This window comes from Paroedura picta, chromosome 1 (genome assembly GCF_049243985.1).
Source record: "Paroedura picta isolate Pp20150507F chromosome 1, Ppicta_v3.0, whole genome shotgun sequence".
Taxonomy (NCBI): Eukaryota; Metazoa; Chordata; class Lepidosauria; order Squamata; family Gekkonidae; genus Paroedura; species Paroedura picta.
Window position 1 is genome coordinate 172882643 of NC_135369.1, and position 8541 is coordinate 172891183.

Here is an 8541-nt window from a genome sequence, read left to right on the forward strand (position 1 = left end):
CCCTGAAAAAACCGCTACACTTCTGAGCACAAGCTGCAACACATCAGCGAAAGACATGTGTGTTCTCAATGTAGCGGTAGAAAGAATGTCCCTCCCCCGCTCTCACCCCCGAACTTCTGGAGAAGTGATCGCCATTTTCCCCCCCTTAGACCGGGGAAAGCAATGAACAAGCGAGGCTTCTCTGGCTAAAGTCTGTCCACAGAAGTGCTTAAGAGTAAAACAAAGCTCCCTATTGCAAATGTCTTTAAAGTTACCAAGCACAATACAGCCCCCTGTTCGACACTGCCCGTAATTTTGGCCACAAATCGCGCCCATGGGGGGAATTTTTTTTAAACTTGAAGATCGTGTAAACAGTTAAGCGCCAGCTACTACGCCAGCAAAAAAGGTCTTTCTGAGACAATGAATGAACACATATTCGTTGCTACTGGTGTTTTCAGCTTTTTAAAAAACAGTTTTTAAAGGGAAAGGGGCTTTTCTGGAGCACGAACACAACAGTTCATTGGCTGTTCTGTTTGATTGACGGCCAGGGATGGGAAGAAGTGTGGAAAAATATAGCTTCCTTTGTTGCGATTCCAGTGAGACCGGAAACATGTGAGGAATGAATACGCTACTGGGACTTCGATATTCCACTAGAATTAAAGGTATATGGAATGACAAAATTCCACTATTTAATATAGCGTTTCTGCATACTGCAAACATTCAGCAAAATTGGTCCTTGTGCGGAAAGCCCCTCACTATCCCCATATCCATCCTCCCAAATAGGCAGGAATTTCCCAAACTGGAACTGGTAACCTTAACCTACTAGGTGGCCTTAAGTCAGTGAGTACAAAAGCAATCCTAAGGAGACCTGCTCAGCATCATTTACAGGTCTATAAGAAGAGTTGTTTTTTATACCCTGCTTTTCACTACCCAAAGGCATCTCAAAGTGGCTTACTCTTTCCCCTTCCTCTCCCAACACAGCCTGTGAGGTAGGTGGCGTTGAGAAAGCCCTGATAGGGCTACTGTGTGAGAACAGATCTATCAGGACTGTGACTAGCCCAAGGCCACCTAACTGGCTGCATGTGGAGAAGTGGGGCATCAAACCCAGTTCTCAAGAATAGAGGCTGCCTCTTTTTAACCGCTACATCATGCTGGCTCTTAGATCAGTGGTATCAGGACTGCTTTGAGAGAACGGCTCTATTGGAATTGTGACTAGTCCAGGTTAGAAGCTGCTGCTCTTAACCGCTGCACCAAGCCAATGGGACGTCACTCCTACCAAAAAAAAAATGTAGGATTGCATTGTAACCCCATTTACCCTGATGCTATGCATGTTCACTCAGTAGTAGGAATTCTTCATTTTTTACTCTCAATAAAGTGCACACAGATTTGCAGCCTTCTGACAGTTTCTTATTTATTTATTTTATTTTATTTATTTGATTTACATACCACCCTCCCTGGAGGCTCAGGGCGGTTTACATGGAACTTATGAACAATACATAAAACAATCAATAACACATTAATAACCATACAATATTAATAACAGGTAGTTGTAACAATAAACAATATAAAGAGTGATACAGTAAACTGTACAAACAGGTCCGGAGCACTCTGGTGGAGTTCTGAGAGAAATAACTATACAGATATTTCAAGAAAGGATACCTATGTAATTCATATATATATACAATAGTGGAATAATCTCATACCTTGAGATTTCCACTAGATTTTACCAAAGGCCAATTCTATTCAGTTTTTTTTTTAACTTCTCTCTCATCTGGATCCTCCAAACATATTAAACTACATATCAATAGAATATTGGCATATGAGAGAAACGTTCTAGCCCAGCCACAACATATTAAAAATGTACAATAAGAATGTAATACATACAGAGTAAACTGGATTTTAACAGTGAAATCCTAAGAAGGGCTGCGTGTTTCTAAGGGCGGATGTAACTCTGCGTAGGAGAGAATATGAACAGATCTTTCCAATTTTGCCCTACTTGAAACCATTTATTTTACAGTGGAATTCCTCCATATTTATGTATTTGGGGTAGAGTATTATTCATCACTGTTGCTCAGTTTGATTTTGCAGTGTGGTCTACTTCACACCCAATAATGTTCTCTGGCAAATATTCTTCACAATACAGGCAATCAATATAGGGCAAGATTTCACGGAAAACTATTTATTTCCGATTGTTTGAGCCAGCTCTGGAGCTGGAAAAGGTAATAGGATGCAGGGGCCTCAAGGGAAATAAATGTCTGTCATTTATGCTGAGGGACCAATTAGCGCCTTGTGTTGACATAACTCAAAGGATTATCTGTCTGGTCTTGTGGAGAGAAAAGAAAACCACTCAGTCTAGGGTTTGTCACTCCAATTTGCAAAGCAGTTGGAAGGCTACAAACAAACAGAAAGAACAGAAAAATAACCCTGGGCCAAAACATCCAAATTCTTCAAAAGACAACGTGCCATCATTTGATTTCGGCATTTCAGTTAATTAGAGACTAATTTGTCTGTGTGTGGGAACATAAAAAAATACACAAAACATGGAGAAAGAATCAGTGATTAAAACAGAGGATTGGATGCAAACAACTTTTCTGCCGGTGACAATGAAAGGATCCCCTTTGACAACCAAGACAGACTATACTGGGCTTCCTGGGTTTTCCTTGACAACATATTTTTATTTATTTATTTATTTATTGTTTGGATTTATATCCCACCACTTCCCAGCAGGCTCGTGGTGGGTCACAGTGGTCTTTTAAAAATCCCATTAAAACTCCCCATTAAAAGAGTCTAAAACTCATAACATGGTGGACAACAACCCACTCCCCCTACAATCGAAGGCACTGAGAAAATGGAGCAAGGATGATATCTGCTGTAGGTCCCGGGGGGGGGGGGGGATAGATCTACTCCACCGACCCCAGCCTCAACCGTAGACCTGGTGGAAGAGCTCCGTTTTACAGGCCCTGCGGAATGTTGCCAAATCCCGCAGAACCTGCAGCTCTCCCGGGAGCTCATTCCACCAGGTAGGGGCCAGGACAGAAAAGGCCCCGGCCCTGGTTGAGGCTAGGTGTGCTTCCCTGGGGCTGGGAACAACCAATATGTTTCCCCCCACTAAGCGTAAAGTCATAGAACAGGTTCCAGAGAATATTGAAGGGGGATTTCTGTTCTACCTGGGAACATTAGCCTTTGGGGTACGCCAAGGTTTCACCTTGTCCTCCATCCAGTGACTATGTGAAGTCACTGGGAGAAACCACCTGAAGATCTGAAAGACAATGTTGTTAATATAGCGATGACACACATCACTTCCTCTCTTTTCAACCCAGTTCTGGAAAAATGAGCACGGTCCATGGGATGGATCCTTGTGGCCAAGATTTGTCAAAAATGTATTTCATCCACTGGCAAGCCAACTATTAGCACCATTATAATTTTTATATTATGTTATTATTAAAATATTATGATTATTTTAATAGTAATATTAAATATTTAAAATTTGAATAATTCTTTCTTCGTCTTAAAGGTGCCATCAGACTCAAATTTTGTTGTACTACTTCAGACCAACACCCCTGCAGAGGTGGTGGGTGCGCTCAGCGGGTCCCAGAGAGGACGCTTGGTTGCCAGGAGGCTGGGAGACGGGAGGGCCCTCCCTGTGGCCTGCCGAGCCTACGTGCTTGCCGGCGGGCGTGTGGGGATGGGAGGGTCTTCCCTGCGGCCCTCCGAGCACACCCGCCGGCTCACAGAGGCATGTGCTCGACGAGGGGGGCCCGGCAAGGTGCTTCACCTCCCCCCACTCTCCCCCTCTATCACAGCCCCCACTGGCGCCCATTGCATTTCTTATGCAATGGGCTTTTTGGCTAGTCTAACAAATACATTCAAGTGGATAGCCATGTTGGTCTGAAGTAGTACAGCCAAATTTGAGTCTGATGGCACCTTTAATACCAACAAAGAATTATTCAAGGTATGCACTCTCATGTGGATGCACATACCTGAGGAAGTGTGCATGCAAACAAAAGCTGACGCCTTGAAGAAAGTCTTTGTTGGTCTTAAAGGTGCCATTGGTTTAATAAATAAATACAGACATAAATGTTCTCTCCCCTTAGATTCCACATTAAAAAAACCCTTGGATTTGAACCATACTTAACAAAACAGTGATGCATCTTGAGAATTCTATGACAGGACCGTAGGGGTTTAGATTTCCATTTTCTGCTCAAGTTGCTACCAAGCTGCCCATTAACCTTTGCAATGTGCTCACGCTGAAAATATCAGGAGGCGCTAAGCTTGATCCCACACCTGAGAATGAAAAGAAATTGACAACTGCAACTAGGAAAATAATAATAATTTGAGTCACAAACCAGCCATCTGCTTCAGAATGATTTGTTACACCTGCAAAGCTAGTCTGGGAAATCCCAGTGGTGTGATACTGTATATATCACTATTCACAGTCTTTAATATATAGCAGTTTGTTGGAACTGGTATGGGAGAGAATGCGCCGATGGCAGCTCACATTAACAGTGGCAGTGAAAAGATTCAGCTGTGTGTGTTTGTCTTCAGTGAACACTCAGTTTATGTTTCTGCACATATTCTTCCTGAATTGATTTTAAAAATTTCTATGAGCACACAAATTGGTCAGGAATGAACTTTCCCAAAATCTGATAAAATGAAATAATCAGAGACCGCACTGGAAATCTGAGCAGCTAACAAGAACTTCTCCTGTGCTTTGTTGTTACTGATTCGTCAGTCTTCTTAGATTTTCTGGAAGGTTTCTTCTTGCTCGATTTGTACAAGATTTCCAGCTTGAGATGACTGAAAGGGGATTTGATAACCAAGTATTTAAAAGGGTGCCATATAGAGTAGCGATCCCCAAACTGTGGGCTGCGAACCACATGTGGTCCTTCAACTAATTGGAGGTGGGCCCTGAAGGACGCCTTCCACCCCCCCCCCCCGGCCCTTCACAACACACTTCATTGTTGTGGCGTGTCTGTATCTTATTTTGAAGGGATGTTTAAACATTACCATAGCGATCAGAGAGCGTTAGGGCAGTGGTTGAGAATAGAGGAGTAAACTACCCCCCCTCCACTGGGCCTCAGTAAAAGGCGCTGAGTGGTCCCTGGCGTTGAGTGGTCCCCGGTGATAAAAAGGTTGGGGATCCCCGATATAGAGGATGAGCAGAGGTATTCTCTCTTGCCCCAGAAGGATGGACCAGAACGAACGGGATGAAATTAATTCAAAAGAAATTCCGCCTAAACATCCGGAAGAAGTTCCTGACAGAGCGGTTCCTCAGTGGAACAGGCTTCCTCGGGAGGTGGTGGGTTCTCCATATTTGGAAATTTTTAAACAGAGGCTGGATCTGTGAAGGCATAAGGGGGTGTCAGGTTACAGTGGATGAGCGATAGGGTTGTGAGTGTCACTCATGACACTTCCTTGCAACCTTGAAGTGATCACTATCTGATTTAAGAGCAACGGGGGGGGGGGGATCAGAATACAGAGCTGACTGGCTCCTATCCTGGCAAAACTCAGAGTTATGTTGGAGCAGCAGCAGTTCACAGTGGTTCAGGAAATTAGTGGTGCTGTGCCACGGAATTCCACCACCTTAGCAGCGCCGCAGCTGCAAACCCAGCAGCCAAAGTCGATGTGGCAGTTCCTGAGGGCCTGCTAGCAGTTGGGTGGCTTCCAAAGTGTTTTCAGTGTAGGCACATCTGTACATGATGTTCCAGGGGTTTCTCAACGGTAAAAAAAAAAGTTGAAAAACGCTGATTTCATGTAATAATGTTAATGTAATATAATATTTCTATCCCGTCCTTCCCCAAAAGGCTCAGGGTGGGTCACAGCAGGACCCCCCCCCCAAAAAATACATTTATTATTTATTAATTATTTCGATTTATTCCCCGCCACTTCCGAAACCGGCTCGTGGCGGGTTACAATTTAACAATTCTACAATTTTTTTAAAAAAGTATTAAAATTTAAATTGCATAACACAGTTTCTTTAAAATTGTCAAAAAAAACCCCTTCTGTGCTCTGAAAGCGAGGAAACAGATGAAAACATGTATTTCTCAAATGGAAATCAAGCAGATGGACTTGGGCAGGGAGGCCAGCGAGAGTGCCGTGGCGCATTCCTCACCACAGTGCACCTCCCGGAGCGATGCCTCCCCTCCCCATTCCTTTGGGTCTGCCGTGCATGGCAGGTGAGGTCATAACTCCTCTCTAAAACATGCCTCTCCGGTGTCGCATCCTCACAGGCTCCGGCGCTCGAAGCTCATGAGGTCCGCCTAGACGGAAGCCTCCCGCACAACATACTGTAAGAAAAAGCGGCGGGGAAACAGTCTGAACGCCATAAGCCCTCCGGCGTCGGTAGGCACCAGGCGGGTTTGCGTTTCAGCGGAATTGGGACCCGGACCCGGACGGGGTGGGGGTGGGAGGAGAAGATCGGCTGTTCTTGGGCCCACCGGGGACCCGTTTTGGGGCGTCGCAGCTCGACCTCCTGCCTCTCGACTCCGAAGTGAAGCCCCGCGGTGCATCGGTGCCGCCGGCTCCGGAGCCAAAGACTACAGGATCTGGAGCGCGATTCTTTTTACCTCTTTATTTGTGCCTTTAGGGGGAGGGCGGGGCGGCGCCCCTTCGACCAAGAGAGAGCCCGCAGCCCGGCGGGAGGCTGGAAAGCGCAAGAAGCGGTCCCTGCGGTCTGCGCCAGCCGCCCGCCCGTCTGCAAGGGGTCTTCCTGCGGCAGCCGCGCGTCTCGCCTCCCGCCGGGGCTGTTTGCAGACGAGCCAGACGGGCTCCCGCCTGCCCCGCCTCCTCCAGCGTGGCCCGGCCCGCTCTGGTGGGCGGAAGGGGCGTCGCTCGGCGCGGCCGGGGCTGGAGGCGTGGGCTGGGTGGCCGGCGCTCGTCACGCAGGAGCCGGAGAGCACCGCAGGCGCCGCGGCTCAGTGCCGCCGCCGCCCTCTCCCGGGACGCGGCGTTTCCGCAATTGCACCTTTGCAGGTGAGCAGGACCGGGGCGAGACGGGGCGCTTGGAGCGGGCGACCGTGCGAGGCGGGGCAGCCAGTGGTGCGGCGGCCGCGATCGCCCTTGGGCGCCCGCTGAGGGGCATGACTTGGCACTTCCGCGCGTCGGGGCCGGGGCGAGAGCGAGGGGCGTCGGGGAAGGCCGGGCTGTGGGCGATGCTGTGTGGGCGTTTATGTGGCTTTGCCGCCGGGGTCGGTGCATGGCGGGGCGGGGCTGTGCCCCTCCGCTGGCTGGCTGGGCTGAAGTTGGTCGAAGTTTCGACCGGGCGCCCCCCGCCGCTTCTCCCTGCGGGCGGATGGGCGACTCTCGGCGACCGGATCCTAAGCATGTTTGGTCGCCGCGCCGCTTGTTCTCCAGCGAACCCGGGATCGAGGTGAGACCACAGGGGGACGCCAAGGTGGTTGGTCGAGCTATTGACCGCCTGCGTGTTTCTTCCCGGGGTCGATCTGGAAGCCGGAGCCGCCTAAGTTTGCGCCTGTGGCAAGAATATGACATTGCGCCCCCTACACTTTCGTCGGAGTTAGGTAAATGCCTAAACGATGCGCGGGATTACAACACGGCGCTTGTTTGAGGCACGGTGTGCCTTTTCCGCGCCGTTGTTGGTGTTGCAGCGCAGTCTAGGTCATCTGGTGGGGGCCAGGCTGCACTGGGGGTCTTGGAGGGTCTTGCGTAGGTTTCAGATAGCGGCGTAGAGGCATTAAAGGCTTTCCTTCTCTCTGGGTTTCTCCGTTATGCAGAAATTTCTTGGTGCAAAAAATGCTCGTTCTTTCCAGAAAGGCATTGTTGTCTTTTTGTGGTAGGGATGTTGCATATTTTTAAGCACTTTTTATGTGTGATATATTTTATAGCTGAGAAAACAGGCCTCTCTGTTGCTCCAAACACTGTTTTTTTCTGAGCTTAGGGCATTTCCGCACATTGGTAAAAATGGCATAACGCTAAATACAATCGCGCCTCCCGACCCCTCCTCACCTTTGTAATGTCTGGCTCTTCTTAGCCGAATGTTTACGCTTCTCACCCTCCACAAGTGCTGCAGGAAATGGCGAAAGACGTGACTCTCTTCCGCCTGTCAATCAAGCCAGGCAGCCAATCCCCCTTCTTCAAGCTTTAAAGGTCCCGCAATGCCCGCTAATTAGTTTTAAAGGGGTTTCTCAACTGTAAAAAAAATTGAGAAAGGATGGTCTAATTCAGTGGTTCTCAACCTTCCTAATGCCGCGACCCTTTACTGTCCAGACGCTGCATGTTGGCGATGTTATCTTTTGTTGTTTCACGTAAACTGCCCTGTGCCTTCGGGGAGGGCGGTATATAAAATTAAATAAAATTTTAAGAAATGGAGGGTCTGGAATATAACGACTGCCTAAGGTATAAGTATTTCACTACATTTAAAAGGTGCAGAAATGCCCTTAGTATCGAGTGTGGCTGCCTGGGACTCACAGAGAATAGACATGGGCAGTGTATTGGCGTGCTGCTCACTGGTGGGTGCAAATCCTCCCTCTCATAGTCTGTAGATGCTGTGAGATCCAGGATGGTCTAAGAGTTGGGAGATGCAAGCTGGAACAACCATTTTGC

General features: G+C 48.0%; 1 long non-coding RNA gene across 1 annotated transcript; it reads right to left on the reverse strand.

Moving 5' to 3' along the window:
- Window positions 1-1373: 1373 nt before the first annotated feature.
- On the reverse strand, window positions 1374-6820 carry LOC143824474 (uncharacterized). The gene is made up of 2 exons (XR_013226780.1): window positions 6546-6820; window positions 1374-5320 (listed from the first exon to the last, which is right to left on the reverse strand). It is a non-coding gene; the product is annotated as an uncharacterized LOC143824474 (long non-coding RNA).
- Between the last annotated feature and the right edge of the window lie 1721 nt (window positions 6821-8541).